Here is a 25,629-nt window from a genome sequence, read left to right on the forward strand (position 1 = left end):
AAAGTCCTCAGAAACTAGAATGCCTTTCTATATTATAACACAAAATAGTGGAAAGAGTACTGGATTTGGGGTCAGAAGAACTGGATTTAAATCTCTGCTCTGACTTTTATTAGTCACTAGTATGACTGCAAAAAAACCACTCAAACTCTTTGACCCTCAGTCTCTTAATCTGTAAAATGGGGATGATAACTCACAAGGTGGTTGTGAAAACTTTACTTTTTAAAGTGTAAGGCACCTTACATATGTGAGCTTCTATGATTGATAGGCAGCATAATGAGTTAGACTCGCATATTGAGGCTTTGCTCTGATACTTATCAAGTAAGCCTGGGCAAATGATTTAGTTTCTCTGAGTCTCTGCTTCTTGATCCATAAAGTAGGCATATTGATATTTGTGTTACTGTTGTCAGATCCAAAGGAGATTATATATGTGAAAGTGCTTTGCAAACCGTATGATGCTCTATAAATGTCAGCTATTACTCATTCTTTTTTTTGGAGGGGGAAGGTGAGGTAATTGGGGTTAGGTGACTTGCCCAAGGTCACACAGTTAGTGAGTGTAAAGTATCTGACTCCAGGGCCAGCGCTGTGTTCACTGTGCCATCGAGCTGCCTCACTCATTGATTTTTGAACTCTGTAGGTTCCCTATGTTTGTGTAATTGTAAGTAGATACTTCATAAGACAGGGCATCTTGTCACAAACCCGAGGTGCATATGTGGAAAAGCACATACGTGGCTAGGCACAAACACAGAGAAATACATACAGAGAAAACATGTGTGACCAGGTACATACATGAAGAGGCATGAGCAGAGGAAACATTTATGGTCAAGTTACATGCCTGGATGGAAAATTCACTGTGCTGATGCTGCAGGGTCACTGATGTCCTCTGGTGAGGTCATTATGATGCTGATACCAGTTCTGTTTCTGCTAGGTTGGCTCCTTGATGGTCTTGTGTGGTTTCTAGGTGTGTAGGGTAGATGTAATCAGGTATAGCAGGCATACCTACATTTAGCACATCACTAGGGGAAGATAGTTGTTTTTTAAAAAATAGGTCTGTTTTATTTAATAATTAGTTTATAGAGTTAGACTAGTAAGTTACTCACTGAGGGAAACATGGCATTAGTGGCAGTATCACAAGAATTCCCAGCAGCCACTTGTCAGTCTTGCTGTGTAATATGGGAAAGAGAAGAGCAGAGTAGTCCCACTAAATGCATCTCCAAACAAGTCCTGGTTTAAGTAAAACATCCTATCCCCTGTCTGCCCTTCTCACTTCACAAATTTAAATGACACATCCAAGGGTTAGACAGTTCTCATCCAATTGTGTATAAAGATGTGGTTTTTGTTTTTAGCATCACAACCATTTCCCTCCCCACTAAAACATTTAGGATGAAACAAACTTGGAGGAAGAGGGTGACAAATAATAATGACCCAGAACAAGTTGGGATAAGGAAGATGTGACACAGACTGAGAAAGAACATGTAGATTCAACTCTAGAAAAGTACCAGTGGAAAGGGACAGAGAGCCTCATGGTGTCTAAGTTCTGTGATAGACCAGAGGGATGAGCTGAGGAAGGATCCTCCTGGCGCACATTTCAAGAATTCTAGTTATAGCTTTATCATTGCTGTGTCCAATGCTGCTATATGTTATACCTTGAATAAATCCCTGAGTACTGAGACTGGATCCTCCTAACTGGCATCATGATGTCTATGGTAATCCCCAAACTCAGTCTAAGGATGCTCTCTATGAGTTACAGTTATCCTTAAAACTCTTCACGTCTCAGAAGTACTTACTTCTTTTATTCTTCTGGTTGAAGGGCCCACAGGTGATTTGGCTAGTTGCTGGGGAAGAAACTTGATGAGAATCTTTCACATCCTTAGCTGTAGACTGACTGGTGTTGCCCCTATGTTCCCACCATAAACTTTGACAGCATCAACCAGTTCATTCATTGCTTCTTGATAGTTCAGATATTGACTTTGAGCAGATGCTAATTTCATGTTGAACTTTCTTATGACAACCCAGTAGGATATCAATGAGGGCTTTGTGGAGGCCTTTGATGGGGAGACTTGTGTTTCAAAGCTCCAGCCTATGGGAGTGGAAGTTTTGACCTATTAAGTTAGGAGGAGACTGGTTTCTGACTTGAATGGGATCCTTAGATGCACAGATGGCACCTAGCACTTTCATCCTGTACAAGTAGTTGTAACAATTTTATTTCCTGGTATCTCCAGATGTAATAGACTGGCATCATCTTTTTCAAGAAGCTGGTATTCATACTCAACATCTTGCACCCTAGATCACTGGATACCAATCTCTTCCTTCTGATCCTTGGTAGCATTGTGTCTCACAGGGATGTGAGGCCTTCCTTGGGACTTTATAGCAAAATGCATAATCAGTATTTTCACAAAAATGTACAAACACCCAGCTCCTGCAGGTCATTAGTAGCACAATGCTCACTCCATTCAACCAGTTAGTGCTGGACTCCATGGCTTCCCTCCAGCTTTTTATCTAGCTTAGGTTCCACAATAGCAATGGCCTCGGGAGTCACTTGACACTTCCCAGCCATTTCCTCATGGGGGAAAGCCAAGGCCTGATCGGAAAACGTGGCAATTGGCAGGAGCATGGAGGGTAGGGCAGAGCATGTGTGCAAGAGGAAGGAGGGAAGGGAATAATTATTTTGATCTCTTTTAACTGAGAAGAGTATTCCTTTTACAGGGTCATTATAAATATTGCTCTTACTGTTTTTATATCATAGCCAGATATTGACTTTATGAATATATATGTAAATATACATATATATGCATACACAGATATATATATTATGTTTATATTATTTGTCATGTATTCTTACTATTATTTACTTAGGAAGACATTTCTGATGTGAACAATTGTGACATGCGAAGAGTTGCATGTTTTTGTTTTTAAATGTTAATTGAATAAAAATATCTACTAGACGTTGTTTCCTGCTGCTCTTATATGAGTATTGATTGATGGTGCTCAACTAATTCGGTAGTCACTGCTAGGTGCTGTTAGGCATGGTACGCTGGCCATAAAGTTGTGGAACATCTGTCTTCTTATACCTTCTATGTATAGCTAGAGTACTCAGCCAACATGCCATCTTTTCTTCCTAAGAGGAATAATTCATAAAAGAATGTTTTATAAAGACAGGGGATTCATATATTCAGTTATCAGACTACAGAAAATCCCTTAATGACTTTTTTTTCCACATAAGGAAAATCAATCAATTATAAGAGTCTATAAAATCTGTTTCTTCTCAAAAAGGTGATTCCTTGGTACATGAGCAACTAGTCTGTTAAATAGCTGCTGTGGACTTCCTGTGGTTATTTTTTTAATCTCCAATTCTTGTTTACCAAGAACTGCATTACTGTCTATGGCTTCTATCTGATTCAAGGTTAGAATTTTCTCATTAATCCCCAGAGTCATGTCCAATTGCTTAACTGCACCCATTCAGCATCATTTTATAGGCTGTCCTTCAAAAGGACGCTATCTGAATCTGAGGGTCCCCTCAACTCAGTCCTTCTTTTGGCTTCCTATGCAAATGAAGTAGAGGAGGATATGTAAAGATATTACCCATCAATCCTTTCTTTCAAATTGCTGCTCTTATTTTGTATATATGGCTAGTCTCATAGTTTTTGGGCTTTAGCTGCCCTTACAGCTGCATATTAATGGCATAAAACTTTAAAAATTCAAAGGGATATTCTCTAATGATGCAAAAACAGGGAACAACGAAGTGGGGGAAATATTTTTTGATACAAACAACTCTTCAAAATACTGCTCTTGTTAGGGAAGGGTGGTGAACACACCTGGGAAGATTAGTTAGTGAGCATCTGTGGCCCCCTCTTCCATGATCAATGTATCCCTATCATGATCCTAGTTACCATACTGTTCTACTTTGGAGGTCTGTGGAAGAGTGAAGTGAGCACTGCCATTAGAGCTAGGACCCTTGAACATGGGAAGTGTCTTAAGCAGCACTAAGGGCAGTGGTTTTTCAGACATGGTCTCCACGCCTTAGAAAGAGATCAGATTTCTCATGTGCTGAGATTCTGTCTTTTGTGGCAGCTATTGTTCAGTCCCAGGGGAGAGACTGCAGGGTATCTCTGTGGTGGAGCCTCCATTTGTCTTCCTGAAAATACACCTTTTATTCAAATTCATATACTTATTTTTATTGTTATACTATTAATTTAATGTGCATCAATATTGTAGAGTCAATAACAAACAATAAGAATTGTGTGGGGGCGGCGGCAGCTTATTATTAATCAAAAAACATGCATGTCATCACATATCTAATATACTTCACAAAGTTGTTGCTAGTGTTTTGTAAATCTTTAAGCACTACATTAACCCCAATTATTAGGTTTTTAAAAATTATTGTTATTGTGAGAGGCAGCATGGTACAGCGGATAGAGAGGTGGTCTTCTTTGTATTTTCACAAACCTGTAGGAATGGGTCATTTTTGTGTAAGGTAGGGGGAGCTGTCCGGTGCATTTCTAGACCATTTGAGCTGGCATCTCCACACAGGGGGAGATGGTACGGAACTAATGCCAGAACAGTGATGACAAAGAAGAGAAGTGCTGTGGAAAGACTGAAGAATAGGTAGAAATTCTGTAACTGGTTCTGATAGGTTACATGTAGGTTACATGGTGAAGGGGAAGTTTTCTGATTGGCTATGGTGGCATTCAAAAAGGTTTTTCTGCTTTGGCAATTCTGCCTCCTTGTGGCTGTTCTTGGCCTCACTGTCTTCATCTGAATTCTGGTGATGTGATGGTGTTCAGTGAACCATGCTTGGAGGGGAAGGGATGCAGGGTCTTCCTGCTCTGAGGCCAAATGGCCTCCAAGAAAAGGGATGTCCTTTGGTTTTTTACTTGTTTTCTTCTGTTTTAAGCACAGTAAGTAAAATCTCTGACCTAGGAAATTTCAAAAGTTAGAACAAACCACAAGTATCTGGAAGCTGAAAACCAGACCAGGTTTTGCATCCAGTGCAGCATGGATGCCCCGAGGAGTATTAGACCTACTAAGTTCATGCCCCAAAGTAGTATCATCATCAGATGAGCACACTAGTTACATGTATAGTCTACCTTCCAGGATCTTGTGATGATCATGGACAGTATTAGTTAATTTTTTAAAAAATATTTTATTTTTTCCCAATTACATGTAAAAACCATTTTAACATTCTTTTAAAAAATTTTTTGAATTCCAAATTCTTTCCCTCTCCCTCTACTCCTCCATCATTGAGAAGGCAAGCAATTTGATATAGGCTATATATACATATGTACAGTCATGGAAAACATGTTTCCATATTAGTCATGTAAAAGAAAACACAGACAGGGAAAAACCCTAAGAAAAATAAAGTGTAAAAAGAGATGCTTTGATCTGCATGCAGACTCCATCAGTTTTTCTTTGGAAGTAAACAGCATTTTTCATCTTAAGTCCTTTAGAATTGTCTTCAATCACTATATTGCTGAGAAAAGCTGTCATTCACAGTTGATGTCATACAATATTGCTATTACTGTGTAATGTTCTGGTTCTGCTCATTTCACTTTGTATCAATTCATGTAAGACTTTCTAGGTTTTTCTGAAAGAGCTTTGCTCATCAGTTTTTGTAGCACAATAGTGTTACACCACAATCATATACCACAACTTGTTCAGCCATTCCTTAGTTGATGGAAAAGAATTCTCCCCTGCTTCAATTCTTTATCACCACAAAAAAGAGTTGCTAAAATATTTTTGAACATATAGATCATTTCCCTTTTTAGGTATTTTTAAAATTATATTTTATTGCTACGTGGTTCTTGCTTTCTTTAATTTTTTTCTTTTTTAAAAAAATATTTTTTTCAACCAACAAAAATCAACCATCTTCCTTCCCCAACCAAGTCACTACTGAAAATAAAAGTGAAACAAAACCTGCATATCAAATTTTCACATTTAAATAAAGCAAACTCCTGTCGACTATATCTACAAAACATGTTTCAATGTGCTCCCTGAGCCCCTAACCTCTTTGTTAGGTATTGAATAGTATATTTTTATCATGGGTGCTCTGGAATAATGACAGGTTATTGAGTAGATGGGCATTCTTGAGTCTTTCAAAGTTGTTTGGTTTTGGAAAAAAGGGGAATTTTACCATGTAAATTAGCATCAGTTCTTTTTTACAAATGCCAGGGAAGAAAGGAGATTGGGTTGGGCCTCTGAATCAGTAAATACTGAATTGTAACCTCAGACACATGACTAGACTTATATTCAATCAGTTTCTCTACCTTATTCTATAATATTAGGGGATGATGCACTGTCAGAAGATGGTGACTCTTAGCTCTAAGTCAGTCCTGATGTCTGGGTCTATAGGAGAAGCTCAGGGCTTGAAGTTATGGTCTAGGGCAGTTTCCTGCTAGGAAGGAACCTGGACCTGTGTTGGTCTCAGTAGCTGGGGCATTGTTTCTTTTTTCAGACAGCTTGGTTAAGTAGGGCATATGTGTTAGCAGCTTCTAGAGTGAGTCTTAGCATGAAACAGCAGCACCAAAAACCTGCCCTGAAAGCAACTGTGATGTGTTTGTTGTTGTTGACTTCTTTTCAGTCATTTCCAACTCTTTGGGACCCCTTTTGGGGGTTTTCTTGGCAGAGATAACGGAGTGGTTTGCCATTTCCTTCTCCAGCTCATTTTACAGATGAGGAAATTGAGGCAAACAGGGTGAAGCGATTTGCCCAGAGTCACACAGCTAGGAAGTGACTGGAGTCATATTTGAACTCAGGTCTTCCTGACTTCAGGCCTGGCATTCTATCCGCTGCGTCATCTAGCTGTCCAACTAGAATGCCAGTGCCTTACATGAATCCAGGTAACAGTAAGTTGACAGGTCTTGAACAAATGGCTAAATCATGCTGATTTGTTTGTGGAAAAGGAAGGCTTTATTATGATAATTCAGGACCAATTCTTGTCACCAGGAACAATGAAAGGGTTATCCCTAAGGAACCCAGGCTTAGTAATCAATATAGATTATGCAAAGAAACAGTGGAGTTGTTGCTCAACAGTGCTCTGCAACCTATCATTGTGGACTGCAAAAATTTAATGGGTTATCTAGCATGACATGATCTGGTGGTTAGAAGTATACATTGCAGGCTTATTATTTTTCGTAGACTGAAAGACAACAAAAATCTACATAAATGTACCATTATATAGGCATTTATTTTTACATTTGTAAAGGTCATCTTCAAAATATCTTTTATAATTCAACAAATAATTGTACTGAAACTGGAGCATTATCATGTTTTAAACTTGCCCATAATTGCCCTTTCTGACATAGCATTGATTCATAAAAAAGCTTAAGAACATTTTTAATAGAGGTCATCATACCAAGTACTCAATCTCCAGGCTACCTGGAGTGAAAAGTCAGATAATAGCAACCTGACTAAGGAGATCAAGAATGTGAGGGAATAGGAAGAGGTACATATAATCTTTGCTGTCTCATCTGCTGCTTCAGTTGTCCTGAGGATGCCTTCAGGGCACTAAGACAGGATGATCTGAAATCCTAATGATTTGATTCAACTTATCCATCCATGCAATAATCTGTAGAAAATGGAATATAAAACAAAAATAGCAAGATATTGACTTGTCTCAAGACTGTTTCTCTTTGAATTCAATTGAAAAATATGAGAATAATGAAACATTATAGAATAAGTCAAGGGACAAAGGCAATTTTTTACTAATGAAGCATTCACATTGAACATAAAACTATCAAGGAGAAAGCTATGGCTCAATCTGTTAATAATATATGTTAATTATGTGTTGAGATTTATTGGCATCCTGAAATCAAAGCTCAATGAGAACATATTTAACACAATTAACACGTATGTAATACCCAAAATACGTATTTTTGGAACCATAAAAGGATGCATGAATAGATATGGAGAAAAATTCCAAGAATCCATGAAATTTTGCTGAAATACAAATCCCAACATCCTAAGGTACCTAATGAAAACTTAATACTTCCTTGTCAAAAATAAGAAAGAGAATTGATAGATATCCTCAGGATACATGTTGAATAGGTAAAAAATCTGCAGAATAACTTTGGGATAAGAAAACAGCCCTTTACTTAGTAAAAACAAAGGTTAATAATAGGTACACACCATTGGATTCATTCAATGTAATCAAAGTCCATCTACCTTTAAAATGCTTAGGCAGCTAGGTGGCAGAGTGGACAGAACCCTTGGCTGGGAATCAGGAAGACTCATCTTCCTGAGTTCAAAACCATCCTCAGACACTTATTAGCTGTGTGACCCTGGCCAAGTCACTTAACCCTGTTTGCCTCAGTTTCCTCATCTGTAAAATGAGCTGGAGAAGGAAATGTCAATGCATTCTAGTATCTCTGCCAAGAAAACCTCAAATGGATTCATGGAGTCAGACATGACCGAATAACAATAAGAATAAAATGCTTAATATCCAAGAAAAGAATCAAGAGGCCCGTCATGGCAGACATCCACATTGAATCTAGCCAAAAATATCTTGACAATGGAGCATCACACAATGGATGAATCACACAGATTTGTTTGTAGAACCAACGGGTTTTGAAGGCAATCCAGGACAAGTCATCTCTTCAGCAATTAAAGGATTATCTTTAAGAAGCCTGGATCAAGTGATCATTGCAGATTACATAAAGAAATGGGAGAAATTGTATAACACATCATTGTAGGTTGAAAACATTTAGCACCTACCAAATACCTAGCAAGACACACTCTGGCAGAATCATATACCAGAAGCTTTCTATCTTTTAGGGACTAATAGATGGAACATTTCCATGTGATAAATAGAGAGACTCCAAAATTTCCTTGTGAACTCAACCCATAATGGTATAGGAATTAGAACGTTATAACATATTAAAATGTTGCCCACAATTGTCAGGACAAAACAAAAATCCTTAAAAACTTAAGGAAGCTTTAAATAGAGGCTGTTCTACCAAATGCAATCTTCAAACTTAATGGAACTAAAAGGTTTCAAAATATAGATATGTAACCTCAGAAATAAAAATAATTTGGCAACAGAATGAAGTACACATTTTCCCTATTATTCTGTCTATTACTGGAGTTGTACAGAGGAGCTTTTCAGCAAGCTTAATGGAGATGAACTCTCTCTTCATGGTTCTTTTCAACTTTCCCTTATGGTATCGTTTGATTATTGGGTTATAGTGGTGTTTAGCCTTACATGGACTTTACCACTCACTTTGGGCTGCATTGCCCAGCAACCCAACCTTAACGTTTTTATTCAAATGCAAAAAGCACTTATTTCATCTACCTATGCAGCAGTTTGCAGAACATGAAATATAAGAAAATAACAGGAAGATGATAACTCGTCTCTAGATTGTTTATATTTGAACTCTGTGGGACAAAATGAAAATAATGATATAATAACAATGAACATTTTTATAGCATGTTAAAGTTTGCAAAGCGTTTTATATAAACTCTCTCAACTTATCAGTTAAGTATACACTGATACCCTGTGATATATCTTGTCTTTCTATACTGTTATTTAACTCTAATATTATTTACCATTTTACACACACACACACACACACACACACATGCACGCACATATCTATCTATCTATCTATCTATCTATCTATCTATCTATCTATCTATCTATCTATCTATCTATCTATCTATCTGTTTGTCTGTCTGTCTGTCTGTCTATCTATCTATCTATCTATCTATCTATCTATCTATCTATCCATCTATCTGTCTGTCTATCTATCTATCTATCTATCTGTTTGTCTGTCTGTCTGTCTGTCTATCTATCTATCTGTCTATCTATCTATCCATATCTTTCCTCTCTAATAGCATTTGAGCAACGAAAAGGACCTTACCAGTCACATGATCCAGTTGACAAAAGCTTCAAATTCATAAGTTCCCCTTCACTCATTCTGGGTAATAATATTTATAAGAACAATATATCAAATATTTAAGTACCAACACTATGCAGAGAGGGTACTGAGCTAAACTCTGGGAGATAAGAGCACAAGATGTACAGTGAACCAAATATCTGAATTTTTTTTTTAAAGTGAATCTGAAGAAATGGCTAGAAAAGGTTGCACCAAACTAAGTTCTGAACAGAACAATATTGATTTATCTGAGCTAGCCACATTAGTCACTTAATCTTATTTAAAGCATGCCAGGGATGCTCTTAGTATTGTACTAAATGTAGACTTATCTGTAGGAATATGGTGGTCAATATTTAACAATCAGCTCTCTTAAAAGAGAGGTAGGCACAACGCACTTTTAAGTTTAATCTGTATTATTATTAACATTTTCTCCATCACTTTCTTAAGTCTAGAAATCAACAAATCAACCCTGATTTCTAGCACTTACCAATTTTTGATATGTAAACTCTCACACTGAAAATGTGACAATTGGCTCTCCCCAGATGCTCCAGCACACCATTGAAGCATTTCTATGGTAACAGATCTGATAAATGGTCAGCTAGCATCTGCTTGAAGATGTTGAATGAGTTCATTAAAAGAATCACTCAAGTTGATGAACAATCTAAACAATAGGGTTAGATTTACCTATCCGCAGCAGACTGGGCAAATTTCCATGGTGACAGTTCTAAAAAGTGTGGACTTGTGGGGTTGGTGAAGTTCCTTGAGTTGCCACTAGGGAGTGAGGTAAGAGATTTGACAGAAATTATTGTTTCATCCTTTATTGATCCTGCAAAGGGTATAGATTATTTTGTGGGTAAGTCACCCATATAGCTTGTCAATCTTGCAATAAAGAAAACAATAACTCCTATGAACTGACAGCTGCTTTCAGAGGGAGTAAACTATATATAGGCAGTGCACTAGGTGGTGCAGTGGATAGAGCACCAGTGCAGGAGTCAGGAGGACCTGAGTTCAAAATCTCACCTCAGACACTTGACAGTCACTAGCTGTGTGACCTTGGGCAAGTCACTTAACCCCAATTGCCTCATCCTGGGTCATCTCCAGGCATCCTGATGAATATCTGGTCACTAAATTCGGATGGCTCTGGAGGAGAAGTGAGGCTGGTGACCTGCACAGCCCTCCCTCACTCAAAACAAAGTCAAGTGCAAGTCATGTCATCATTTCTCTGATGGCGTGATCTTCTTTGGCAACGAAGGATGAGAACACACACAAATGCTGCTTTCAGAGGCAGTAAACTATAGAGAACAGAATGTTGTCCTCAGAGACAGGAAGACATGAATTCAAGGCTGCCTTTTGACATACAGTGATGTGTAGTCAGCACTTAACTTCTCAGCACTCTAAATGAGTCCCTAAAAGTACACATTATTGGCAAGTTACTGGCTCTGTAATGGTGGAAGGCATTTCCATACCAGGAATTTGTCATGCCACTGAAATCACCAACTCATAATTTACAAGTCACTTTAGTAGGCAGTAGATATGCAAAGACAAAAACCTCAAGCAGTTCCCCAGGCCCCCTTCTTTAATCATGAAAGGAAAATACTACCTCACTTTGTGTTTGTATTTCCAGAGTCTAAAGCAGTGCCTGGCAAATAGGAGGCACTTAATAATTGCTTGTTGATTGATTGGTTGATTATAACAAATCTTTAGACCTTTTAGTTTGTGAGACAAAATATACTCTTTTCCAAAGCTGGACTGTCTTTTAAATTGAACCAACATAAGTGTAAGACACAATGACAAGTGATATGAGGAATGAGAAGACTTTCGATTCTATTTTCAGAAGGAGCTGATGAATAATGCAAGAAAAATGGCCTATACTTTTATTGATGTATTGATGGGCCTGTTTTAAGGGCTGTCAGACTTTTCTGACTAGATAGAGGAAGGCAAGAGTAGAAATGGGAACTCAATGTCACCCAATATGCAAGTCAAAAACATCCTAGTTTCCCCCCAAAAAATAAAAGTAGGTCTTTTCGTTCTTCTACAGCTTAGCAGCATATGTCTTGAATTACTTCCTGGAGCAGGCAGTGCATGTAAAAGGCAATTCTGAATTGATCTTGTTAGCCTGGGATTTAGTGGGACCCCATGGGATGAACATTCTAAATTTGTAATCAAAACATTCAGGGTTTCCCAGCAAAACTATAAATGGAGTTTATAAGTTTATAGAAGAAACTGTCATACAACATCTTCAGGGCATGGATAGGAGGTACTTTAAAAATTCAGATGCTAAGAGTGAATCATTTTGTGTACATTAGAAACACCTGCTCTCCAGTTCAATTTTATCTGTGTGTGTATGTGTTACTTGCCTTATTCTTAATGTGCATGGTGGTCAGTTGAGTTCAAGCCTCAGATTATCAAAAAGGCATTGTAGATTGATATCTAATTTCATTATAGAAGAGTTAGGGAAAGAATGGCAACATTCAGATTCAATAATAGTTAGAACATAAAGAATTGCTCTTGCAAAGTGCAGTTTTAAAACATCCCAAAGTTTGTCTTCTTCTCTGAGGTCAATGCTTCCTTTTCTAACCAATAATCCAAACTGGCTATGGCCTGTAGTTCTTTGGTTAGTACAGGCATGAAGAGAAAATTAGGAAGTGAGGTCAAACCGACTTTGAGAAGTATTGTATGCTAATCTCTCAATTCCATGGTGCTGCAGTGTTTCCACTTTGCCCCTCATTCCTTTCTGTTTTCCTTGCCCAAATCTGCTATATACCACCAGAGTAGTTTTTGGCATTTGTCATAATGTAAGTCATTTTATTTTTGTACTAGATCTGAAAATTAATTGATGATAAGCTCCTTCAGCCAAAGCAGTCAGTCAACAAGTATGCATTAAGCATTTACTCTATGTGTCAGGCACTGTGATAAACTCTAGAGATACAAGAAAAGGCAAAAACCAAACCAAACCAAACAATAAAAACAAAAGAAAAACAGCAACAACAAATTAGTGCCTCATCTCAAGGAGCTCATGTCATAACGGCAGGCTAGTTAGCAAGGGATGGATGGAGAGTTAGTTTTTTTGAGGATAGTTTGGTTTTTTGAGGATAGAAGCCCTAGGCATGTTTGAAGGCAGTAGAAAAACAACCAGTAAACAGAGAGATTAATGGGAGAACAGGAATGATAGAAGGGTCAGTGTGATGGAAAAGATGAGATGGAATGAGATCATTTGTTCATGTTTGTCTCAGCAAGAAGAGCCACTTCTCCAAGTGAAAAAGACGTAAATGAAAAGTTAGCGGTAGAAGTCAACTGTGTTATGTGACATGAGGGGGAGGGAAGAGGGAGTTCTCAGGGTATGATCTCACATTTTTAAAAAAGTGAAATATGAAGCAATGTTCTCTGCTGAGAGAGTGAAGGGAGTGGGAACTGTGAGAGATTTGAGGAGGAATGAAAAGGTTTGGGAAAACTGTCATGGCAAGTGGGATAATGAGGCAATTAGGGAATTGTAAATTGCCACTTTATGAAACATAAATTTGTAGTGGATCCAATCAGCATGGTTTTGTGAGTTTCTCCAGCTTCATTCACTAGCATATAAGTAGGAGAAAAGGTGATGGGAGTAAAGGAAAGCTGAGGCTTGACAAGGCATGATGGGTGAGAGGACAAGGGTGTGAGACACTAAAGAGAAGATGCAGAACTGTAACTACTCTGCAAGACAAAAGTGAAACAATCAGTACCTTCTAATAGCTTATATTCTATTATGGGAGACAATATGTACACACACACACACACACACACACACACACACAAATGGGATGCACTGACAGCTAGATATATAAGGAAATGCTTTGTGAAGGATGTGGCATACTTTGAAGGAAACTGAAGGAAATTAGGGATTTACCAGACAGCATTGTGGAGGGAGAGCCTTCCAGACAGGACCCTTGCAGTCTTAGATGGTTGCCTATAACACTAAGATTAAGTAAGTATTAAGTGACTTGCCCAGTCACACCACTAGTACGTATCAGAATCTAAATAAGAACTTGTTTTCCTGACATCCGGATTTTTTTCTATATCATAGCTGCAAGTTACAAGATATTTTTCAAATATGTAGTATCCAAAGAAACCACCATTTTGCATTACTTTCTCAGTACTATAGCCTGAGATTATTCAACCTGATGAAAAAAAAACCTATGTGCAAGGTCTATAAATTTAGGTAGAGGCTTTATTTGACTTTTAAATTTCCTGAGTTTATTGTACGATTTATTGTTTAAAAAAATATATTGATGGGTTAGTAGGGAGCTCTGATTATTAACCAGTAATTACGTATATGGAGACAGTGTGTTTATTGAGTGAAAAGCCTTTAGCTTATGAAGAAGCTTCATCTTTCCACTTTTATCATTTACTTCTTTCTTTATTAATTTTTTGCTGTTTTTACTTCAGCCATGGTTCCAATAAACACCCTAGGTCTCCCAGATTTCGAGGTAGTTTCTTAGAAAAGAAAATTTTGTCCTCAGAATACCAAAAAACCTCATTATACTATATTTTGGAGCTTAAAGGCCTTTGGGGTGCTCTTCACAAAAGAAGAAACTGAGGCCCTTCCAGGTGAAATGATTTGCCTAGGATCGTTTAGGCAATTAGTGGCAGAGGTACAGAGCCAGTGACTAGAATCTTCATTTTTTGGTCCTTGGTTCAGAGTTCTTTTCTTTGATTTTCATGCCTTGACTGGCATTATCCACTTCCTAATAATATTGTCAGGAAGTATTTTATCTTGTATTTTGTACATGCCTACAATGACAATTTAGCCTAGTTTGATCACTTTGTCAAAATTTCCAGGGTGATCTATTTTTTTCATAACATGTTGTGACCTGAAGGAGTTAAGCATTTCTGAGGCTGTTTTCTCAGTGAGAGTTGAAACAAACAAACAAAAAACTAGAATGCTTTAAAATAACTTTGTGATAATTAAATAGGTATCATTATGTTTGATGCAGTGAATAACTAATTTAGTTAAATACCAAGGCATTTTTAGAAGTGGTCTATATCTGGTCATCGTCCAGTCATGCAGCTGTGTCCGGCTGTTTGTGACCCCATGAATGTTGTCCACGGGGTTTTTCTTGTTAAAGAGTAGAGGGCATCCCCATTATGACAGATGAAGAACTGAGACCAATAGGGGTTAAGTGACTTGCCTAGGGTCACACAGCTAGTAAGTATTTGAAGCTGGTTTTGAACCTCTACTGCCTTTACTTCTGTTAACAAAACAGGTAATATTTGTAAACATACTTAGTAGAGTTTCTGGCATATAGTCAATGCTTAATGAATTAAGCTTATTCCTTCCTTCACCTCATCTTTATCTTTCTTATACTTTTCTTATATCTTTCTTATCCTTTTGATTCTCTAAGCAGCCTTGGTGTACAGTCTGATCCGTAGTATTATATACTCTTCCCTATATTATCTCTGGTTTGATGTGAACATATGTCTTATAGCAACTAGACTATAAGCTTCTTAAGGGCCAGCACTCTGAATCCCCACAGAGTCTAGAAAGGACATTGTAATAATGAACAGGAAAGAAAAGCAAACTAGGAGGCAGGAAATCTGGGTTTCAGGTTCTGTCAATTACAATGCAGCGTTGAAGAAGTCTCTTAACTCCTCTATGTTACTCTGTTGAATGGAGATAATGACACCTGTCTACTACATAGGGCAGTGAATGATAATCAAATAAGAAAACGCATGAGAAGGCTATAAGATTTTTTTAAGTAAGGTATTTTTATGATGTGCACATAGTAGGAGTTCAACGCATGGACGTTGAGTAAATTTTATGCATCGAAATGTAGTATGAAACTATTCCATGTGAAAATGTAGGGTTTTATCATAATTTGTTAAGAAAATATAATTTTTAAATCAGACATGATTTAAGGGCTCCTAAGCAAAGGAGAAAACAAATAGTTTGCTTTCACAGCTTTGCTGCTCATCATGTTCACCTTCAGCCCAATAGTACCTTGGGTATGAGATAAGTAACAGAAAACATTATGTGTCTCTCTTCTTCTAAAATTATAGGGCTGACCTCACTCTTGTAGGAAGAACTCTTTATGACTTCAAGTCAAACTGTGAACTTTGCTCAGAATTATGTAACATACATACATCTCAAGAGAAGCAATGTCATATTTAAAACAGTCAAATAATGTTAAGCTCTTGCTCTGTGCAGACTTCTTGATCTTGTTGTGTCTAAAGTAAAGAAATTATAGAGAATTTGCAATCTGTACTGAGTCTACTGATGGAGGGCGTTTCTACTTTGAAAAATGTTTACCCATATATTACATTATTGATCCTGAACCACAACAACCCCCAAAGAAAAAGTAAGGCAACATAGTTGGAAGTTGTTATAAAAATTAGAGACTGTTTCCAAATTACAAAATTGGAGTTGTTACAAAATTAGAGACTGTTTCCAAACTCAAATAATCAACCCCAATCCCAAATTCTAGATGGCCTTGTAAATAGGTATTGGTTTAGTATTAACTTTTTATAAATGACTTATTATTTCTACTTTCTCTCCCTTCTAACCATTTCCTATCTTTTCCAGCTCCTCCACGAAACAGGTTTGTAGTGAATGTACTAAGAGCTCCCCTAGAGAAGAGATTTCCTGTGAAAACTTAACCAAATGGGTGGAGTGTGGGAAATTTCTCTTAGGCTTACTGCCTGATCCTCATTAGACCCATTGCCTGTTTGTCATTAGGTAAGTTAGCTGTGACTTCTTTCAGGACTGTATTTGTTTTCATGGAAGGAGTGGGAGTAATAGGATTACAATGAAAATGTTTCCCAGAAAAGGGAAGAACAGATTTTTACAACTAGGACAGTATTGTGAGTTAAATCAAAATGAGTGAAGTTTGTTTTGTAGCATCCAGACCCTGTCAGAAATGGAGGGATCTCTTAGCATGTGTTAAACTCAGATTTATCATTTGGATAACAGTGGGATTAGAAAATCAGATCCAGAGTCTCATATCAGGGTCATATCAGAAGGAAAATGATTTGGAGCTGTGTAATCCACTATTGGGAGGAAAAGATTAAGAATAGATATGTGGAAATGCTTTAGGGATTAGTCCTCCTCTTTTCATGAAAGAATGAAATCATATGAAATCATATATGAAAGGAAAGGGTCATATAGAAACATCAAGTTTTGCTTTTGTGGATAGAATATTAGGGGTGGTGAAACATCTGGCTATTCAGGACATCCAACAGAGAAAAGGGAGTAAGCAAATGGGAGTTTTAGCCTGAAATCTATCTTTATAAAGTGTGACATGAACATAAACATGCTCATTCTTCCCTTCCATTACTGCTCAGTGTGCTTGAGAATATAATGGCAAGTCTGGGTGGCTTATAAGAATTCATTATGGTTAGTAAATAGTTTCCAAAAGTGTGAACAAGAATAAAACAATTAAAACAGATCCAACTTGCTCATCTGGATGGAAGGATTTAGCTGTAAATCTCAGACCTAGACTGAGATGGAAAACTCTCTAAGGATATTTTGTATGAAATTATACTTCTTGAAGATGTCCAGGTGCCAAAAAATCTACATATTGTTTTAAGTTATATATTATACATAATATTACCTTATAATATCACATATAACTTTTAAGTTATATATTGCATGTAATACATAACTTAAAATAGCATGTGTGTATATATTATGTAGATACATATGTATGTATATATTATGTAGACATACATATGTATGTATATATACATGAATATATCTTAAAACAATGTGTGTGTGTATGTGTGTGTGGGTTGATCTGGCTGATCTATATTAAAAATTGGGTTATCTGACCAGGTGCTCTTATACCTCCTTAATTAACAGTGAGGCAGAGTGTAGTCTATTTCATAAGAGACTTGGTTGTACTTTTATTGGAAAGCATTCATATTATCTAATTATTCCTTATTGTTCTGTAATGAAATTGTTCACGATAGTTTAGTGATTGTACCATAGAACTCTTTACCACCATTTTGATTGTTAGCTTAAGATCACATAAGCTCAAATATCCTAAAAAGATGGACCATAGTCCTAATTCCTTGGTCGCTTTCTGATTTAATTCTGTCTTACCTCAGTGACATTGGATCAATTTTTTTTTTTTTTGCCACAGGCAGGTGTGAAATCATAGAGATAATTCTCTCCAAACTTTTCATTTCGTTTTTGTTTTTTGCTTTTAATTTTATTTTTTTAAACTGGACTTTTGATTTCCTCAATGTAGAGAAGTCTTGGGGAAGAATATTCCTTGTCAAGGCGGTATCTACCCTACAATTTATGTATAGCTTTGGAGATTTACCTGGAGTGCCGAAAGCACTGGTTTGAAAGGTTATCAGAATACAAGTGGATTATCATGATATTCCACAATTAATTGTCATGTACTTTCTAGAAGCGGTGGTAGTATTGGTTTAATTACTGATCCCCAGAGAAAGAGGTAGAAATGGTGGAGGGTTGGGACGGGACAATACATGTGGCAGCAGGACAGATGGCAAGAAGCCTGTAGTGGGGTGAGGCAGAGTGAGAGGCCATATTGAATGTGAAGCATGGTATGGATTCAACTTAGATAGACTGCATTACGCAAGTTTACACTACTAATTCAATCCCCAATTAGCTTGGATATAATAACCATCTTTTACACCATATTTCTCTTGGCCAGCAGTGTGCAAGATATTGAATTTAACAGGATCTCTGACCTGTTAAAGGACCACAGGGAATCACAGAATCATGAAGAGGTCCAACCCCCTCATTTTACAGATGAGAACTTTTTTTTAAATTAAATTTATTTATTTAACTTTTAACATTCATTTTAATAAAATTTTAGGTTACAAATTTTCTCCCCTTTTCTCCCCTCCCCCCCCCACACCAAGCATTCTAATTGCCCCTATGACCAATCTGCTCTCTCTTCTATCATCCCTCTCTGCCCTTGTCTCCATCTTCTCTTTTATCCTGTAGGGCCAGATAGCTTTCTATACCCCTTTACCTGTATTTCTTATTTCCTAGTGGCAAGAACATTACTTGACAGTTGATCCTAACACTTTGAGTTCCAGCTTCTTTACCTCCCTCCCTCTCCACCCCTTCCCTTTGGAAGGCAAGCAATTCAATATAGGCCAAATCTGTGTAGTTTTGCAAATGACTTCCATAATAGTTGTGTTGTATAGGACTAACTATATTTCCCTCCATCCTATCCTCCCCCATTACTTCTATTCTCTTTTGATCCTATCCCTCCCCATGAGTGTCGACCTCGAATTGCACTCTCCTCCCCATGCCCTCCCTTCTATCATCCCCCCCACCCTGGTTGTCCCCTTATCCCCCACCTTCCTGTACTGTGAGATAGGTTTTCCTACCAAAATGAGTGTGCATTTTATTCTTTCCTTTAGTGGAATGTGATGAGAGTAAACTTCATGTTTTTCTCTCACCTCCCCTCTTTATCCCTCCACTAATGAGTCTTTTGCTTGCCTCTTTTATGAGAGATAATTTGCCCCATTCAATTTCTCCCTTTCTCCTCCCAATATATTTCTCTCTCACTGCTTGATTTCATTCATTTTTTTTAAAGATATGATCCCATCCTGTTCAATTCACTCTGTGCACTCTGTTTCTATGTATGTATGCATGTGTGCATGTGTGTGTGTGTAATCCCACCTAGTACCCAGATACTGAAATGTTTCAAGAGTTACAAATATTGTCTTTCCATGTAGGAATGTAAACAGTTCAACTTTAGTAAGTCCCTTATGACTTCTCTTTGCTGTTCACCTTTTCATGGTTCTCTTCATTCTTGTGTTTGAAAGTCAAATTTTCTTTTCAGCTCTGGTCTTTCCATCAAGAATGCTTGAAAATCCTCTATTTCATTGAAAGACCAATTTTTCCCCTGAAGTATTATACTCAGTTTTGCTGGGTAGGTGATTCTTGGTTTTAGTCCTAGTTCCTTTGACTTCTGGAATATCCTATTCCATGCCCTTCGATCCCTTAATGTAGAGGGTGCTAGATCTTGTGTTATCCTGATTGTATTTCCACAATACTTGAATTGTTTCTTTCTAGCTGCTTGCAATATTTTCTCCTTGACCTGGGAACTCTGGAATTTGGCCACAATGTTCCTAGGAGTTTCTCTTTTTGGATCTCTTTCAGGCGGTGTTCTGTGGATTCCTTGAATATTTATTTTGCCCTCTGGTTCTAGAATCTCAGGGCAGTTTTCCTTGATAATTTCATGAAAGATGATGTCTAGGCTCTTCTTTTGATCATGGCTTTCAGGTAGTCCCATAATTTTTAAATTGTCTCTCCTGGATCTATTTTCCAGGTCAGTTGTTTTTCCAATGAGATATTTCACATTATCTTCCATTTTTCCATTCTTCTTGCTTTGTTCTGTGATTTCTTGCTTTCTCATAAAGTCTTTAGCCTCCATCTGTGCCATTCTAATTTTGAAAGAACTATTTTCTTCAGTGAGCTGTTGAATCTCCTCTTCCATTTGGCTAATTCTGCTTTTGAAAGCATTCTTCTCCTCATTGGCTTTTTGAACCTCTTTTGCCAATTCAGTTAGGCTAGTTTTCAAGGTGTTATTTTCTTCAACATTTTTTTGGGTCTCCTTTAGCGGGGAGCTGATCTGCTGTTCATGCTTTGACTTCATGTCTCTCATTTCTCTTCCCAGCTTTTCCTCTACTTCTCTAACTTGATTTTCAAAATTCTTTTTGAGCTCTTCCATGGCCTGAGCCCATTGGGTGGGCTGGGACACAGAAGCCTTGATTTCTGTGTCTTTGTCTGATGGTAAGCATTGTTCTTCCTCATCAGAAAGGAAGGGAGGAAATGCCTGTTCACCAAGAAAGTAACCTTCTATAGTCTTATTTCTTTTCCCTTTTCTGGGCATTTTCCCAGCCAGTGACTTGACCTCTGAATATTCTCCTCACACCCACCTCGCCTCCTGATCCTCCCAGCCAGCGTTTGGGGTCTGAGATTCAAATGCTGCTTCCAGCCTTAGGGCTTTTGGCGGGGGCAGGGCTGCTATTCAGTGTGAGATTAAGTTCAGGTGCTGAGGTTGGGGCAGGGCTGCCTCTCAGGCTCAGTTCCCTCAGGGGGTTTATGCACAGACCTTCCACAATGGATCCAGGCTCCTGCCCCCTTGGGGAGCCCTGGTCTGCAGCCGCCTCTCAGCTGCTACCTCCCGGGGGGGGCCTGAGTTATGGGGGCACCCCACTCCCCTCTCGACCCCCCAAAGAGACTCACCGACCCCCGTCACCTGTGGGTGGAGGGACTTGTGCGGCCGCTGGAGAGCCTGTCCCTGAAGCCTGCTCGGATCTGTACCTCTCGGTGCCGCGGCCGCGGCAGGTCTGGGCTGGGCTCCCCGTCTTACAGATGAGAACTTAAGTGACTTGTCCACGAGCCTATGATGCAACAGAGAGTTAGTCCAATCCAGTATGGACCATGTTGGATGGGCCACAATTCTCCAGGTGGCTCTATATTTTAAAAATTCATCAGTCAAGTGGCGTTTTATAAAAATAGTTTTTCAGTACCTCTATTAGCAGTTAATAAAATTTTGGGCTGAGCTGGAGACTCTTCTTGTGTAGTCATACTATTTACTCTTCTAGAAGCCTCCATCTCTGCCTAATTGTCTCTTCGTTTCCTAGACAAGGAAATGGACAAAGTCCAGTTAGTTGTAGCCTTGTGTAAGAATAATTTATGGAGATCCAAGTAAATAATTATGCAAAATATAGTTCTTGTGGTCCCAGCAATTGCCATTGTGATTGTTATGGTTCTAAATGTTACATATACTTCAGAACATAATCATTTTTGTTCTTTCCAGTAGACTGACTTGCTGTAAGAAATGGAGGTGAAAGACTATGAGGGGACTATTTATCCTGTTACGAAGATGTATTTGAAGACAAAATTACTTTGAAAACCTCAACATACCTCAACCATTTGAACTTTGACAAAGTAACAGGATTTGGAATCAAGTAGACTGGTATTTGTATCTTGTCTATAATTATGTGACCATAGCATTAAAGCTTTAGTTTGCTCCTCTCAAAAGAGAAAACAGCATCTGCCTCACAGGTTGAGGATCAAATAGAATAATCTAAGCCAAGTGTTTTGAAAACCTGAAATTGCTACATAATTATGAGTTATTATTAATGCCATTATTATGGGATATCATCTAAAACAGTGAGCAAAACCTTTGGTGAGCACAAGGACCTGTTTTATGATACTCTGGATAAGAACACATATATCCATACATAATGAACGGAATTATCTCTGTGTTTATTGCCATAAAGGACTCTTGTATGATCCCAACATATGAGGGGTAACATCTTGACGGATGATACCCTTTTGCCATACTGTATTGTATCTCTAAACCTTTTGGTCATTTGTGTTATTGTGAAGATGTGTTCTGTTGCAGAAAATCCTATCTGCGGAAGCTGGTCTGTTCCTCTCATATTTTCATCGAGGATACCATCAGCAGATATATCAATACCTCCATAAACATTTTACAGAGTCAAGAAACTAGTCATGTAGGTAGTGGCAATCTTCTCTAGTTCCTTTTCTTGGTAGCAGTTCAAACAGAGAACAACAGAGAAACACATGGCGGGTGGAGATGAAAATTTCAAAGAAGAACAGAAGTTAAATAGGACATCAGGGAAATATATAATAGGAAACGAAGATGGACTAGTCACATGGGAAAGATGAAATATGATAAACAGACCACTAGAGGGCTCCACTGGTACCCTGACATTATAAATGTCAGGAGAAAGTGAGGAAGGTCTGCAGTAAAAAGAATTGTTCCTGTGGCAAACCTATGGAGAACCACATGCAAGAGTCACATGGGATTGGCAGATATGGATGTTTGGGGATTGACATATTTGCATGGAACTCCCAAATTGATGAGATCACCACGAATCCATTTGAATATGTGAGTACTGGATCTAATTAGTGTTATTTTCTGTTATTTAGGGATCTTCCTTTTGCAAGAATCTCACAAACTGCCTCTTATTTGTTTTTAAAATCATACCACCTCCATCATGGATTTCTTTAGTATGTGTTTATTCAGGTCTAGAATATACAGTGCTAAGGATGTTGAGCTCCCAAATGTGACAGGGCCTTCTTGAAGAGAACCATAATCACTCAAAAGAGACAGGACTAGAAACCAATATATGAAATACTAAGTGGGCAAAGAATGCATATTGTTCAGATTATGACATGCAGTTGAATGGCCAACCAACTGAATTAATCCACTATATGTATCTTGGAGAGGCATGAATAAAGACCTGGATGCTTTGTTGAATGGAAGGGGATCTACTTGGATCACATTTGTGAACTACCTAGCCCTTTCATTGACTTTAGACTATTCCCTGCCACAAAACACCATCTTCACATCAGTATTATTTCAGTGATGCTATCTCATAGGATAATGGGACACCATAATTCCAGAAGAATCAAAATGGCAGGCGATCCAAAAGGCAGTGAAAAGATGCCTGCTAGCTGTCACAAGACTTTAGAACATTACCAGTGAGGACAGGTAATGTAAGAAGTGGCCTTAAAAGCACTATCAAGAATACATACATATATATATGTACGTATATACATATATATGACTGAGAAAGGAGGGTGTCTGTCCTATAATGAGTGTAACCTGATTGTATAAGTATCTATATAAAATTCAAAGACTTTAGAAGCCCTTTAGTGCACTACTAGAGAGATCCTTTGTGGAAGATTTATGGAAGGATATGGTTAAGAATGGTACAAGATGAGAATGCATGGTCAGATGGCAATCTGTTGGAAGGAGTGCCCACTCTGATGAAATACATGTGCATCAAAGGAGAAGAACCTACAGAAAAGTGGTACTTTGCAAATTGGCAGAAAGGGGTAGGATAGTTCCACCAACACATGTTTTAAGAATGTTAGATGATTCAGTTAGGAGCGGTAGTGTGATATAGCATAAAGAGGCCTGAATTTATAGTCAGATTATAGGTGTTGGAATCCTGGCTTTGTTGTTTATCACTTGTGTGACCCTCAAGCAAATCATTTCACATCTCTGAACCTCACTTTCTTCCTCTGTAATTTGGAGGGGAAAGTTGGACTACATCAAAAGTGTCCGACTTGCTACCCACTTGGCAAAACTCCCAAGTGCAGGAAACAGATGTAAAATGTAATTGGGGAAATGTTTAAAAAAATGAATAAAAATACAACACAACGATAATGTTAATTTGTGATTTTCTCTGTTACTATCCTGCCTGCAGGGATCTGTTTCAATTTGAGTTTCACACCACTGAAATAGATGATTACCAAGGTCCCTTGCAACTCTAAATGTATGATCTTAAGCACTCCAAAGAAGGACAGATGCAACCAAAGAAAGTGTTCAACTTCTGTAGCATGATTAAAGATTGATTACAGGACATGGTGACTTATTGGAAGGGAGAGAAAGAATGAGCATTTATATAACACTATTATATATATGTATATATATATATGTGCCAGGTTATGTGCCAAGTACTGTGTTAGGTACTTTAAAAGTATTATCTCATTTGATCCTTACAACAACCCTACGGGATAGGTGCAGCTATATACAACTGACAATAACTGAGGCAAACAAACATTAAGTGACTTGCCTAGGGTCATACAGTTGGGAATTTTCTGAGACCACATTTGAACTTAAGTCTTCCTGACTCCAGGCCCACTCCACTGCACCACTTAGTTGTCTTATTGCATAGGTGATAGAAACTGGTGAGAAGTAGGTTGCAGTATTCAAAGTGACAGATTGATGATGCTTTCACTGGAGGGATTTTGAGGAAGAGCCAGATAATATTTCATATCTATATATCACTTTACAGTTATAAAGTATTTTCCCTAACAACAATCATTTCAAATAAATGAAATATTATTATGCCGTCTTTAAAGATGAAGAAATGAAACTCAGAGGAATGACTAGCTCATATACATTTAAACCAGTAAGTGGCGGATTCTGACTCTAGGTTCAGGATTGTTTTGTTTTGTTTTTGTTTGGTTATTTTGCCATTACCCTAGATTTATGAGGATTAGGGAGGAGAACAGGCAAGACTCAACAACATAGGTGTGGGTATATTTCCCAATAATCGACTTAAGTGTATCTGATTGAAATGGGAATATAGTGAATTATACCCCTCTTCTCAAACACTGAGCTTTCCAATATTAGAATATTTTAGACCATCCAGCATTTTAACTGATTTTCCTAGAATTTCTCACATATTTTTAAAATCCATTCAACATCAAATTAGCTGAATTTGTAAAGGGAAAAACAATCTGAAGTCAAAGGTCAAATCCCATTGAAACTTTGAATCCCCTTTGTCTAACACAAGAAAAGATTTCTAAACTTTAACCAATGTCTCACTTATTTTCAGCATAATTGAATACAACAGAATTCTGGCCCTGAATGATAAACACCATTTGAGTTATTCCTAACTATTGTCTTGGGATCTGACTTTTCTTGTACTTTGAAAACTGGAGGTTGTAAGATAAACACTAGAATTGATTTAAAAATAGAAAATTAAAGGAAGAAAATGCATTTTGGATTGGAAAAAAACTCAAAGTGTCAAAAATACACAACAATCTTTAAGAGAACTAGACTGAAGTCAGTTCTGTAAGATAAAGAAAAGGTTATTTAGGATCATGATGAGAATTTTTCTTTGTTTCATAGGTTGTAGCAAAAAAATAGGCAGAATCTGGATCTGGTAAACAACTTCTCTTCATGCTATGCTTCCCAGGATATCAAGAGATTTCCTCAGCTCTAATTATGACTAAGTATACCCCAGA

Source organism: Notamacropus eugenii, chromosome 3, assembly GCF_028372415.1.
Source record: "Notamacropus eugenii isolate mMacEug1 chromosome 3, mMacEug1.pri_v2, whole genome shotgun sequence".
Classification (NCBI taxonomy): domain Eukaryota; kingdom Metazoa; phylum Chordata; class Mammalia; order Diprotodontia; family Macropodidae; genus Notamacropus; species Notamacropus eugenii.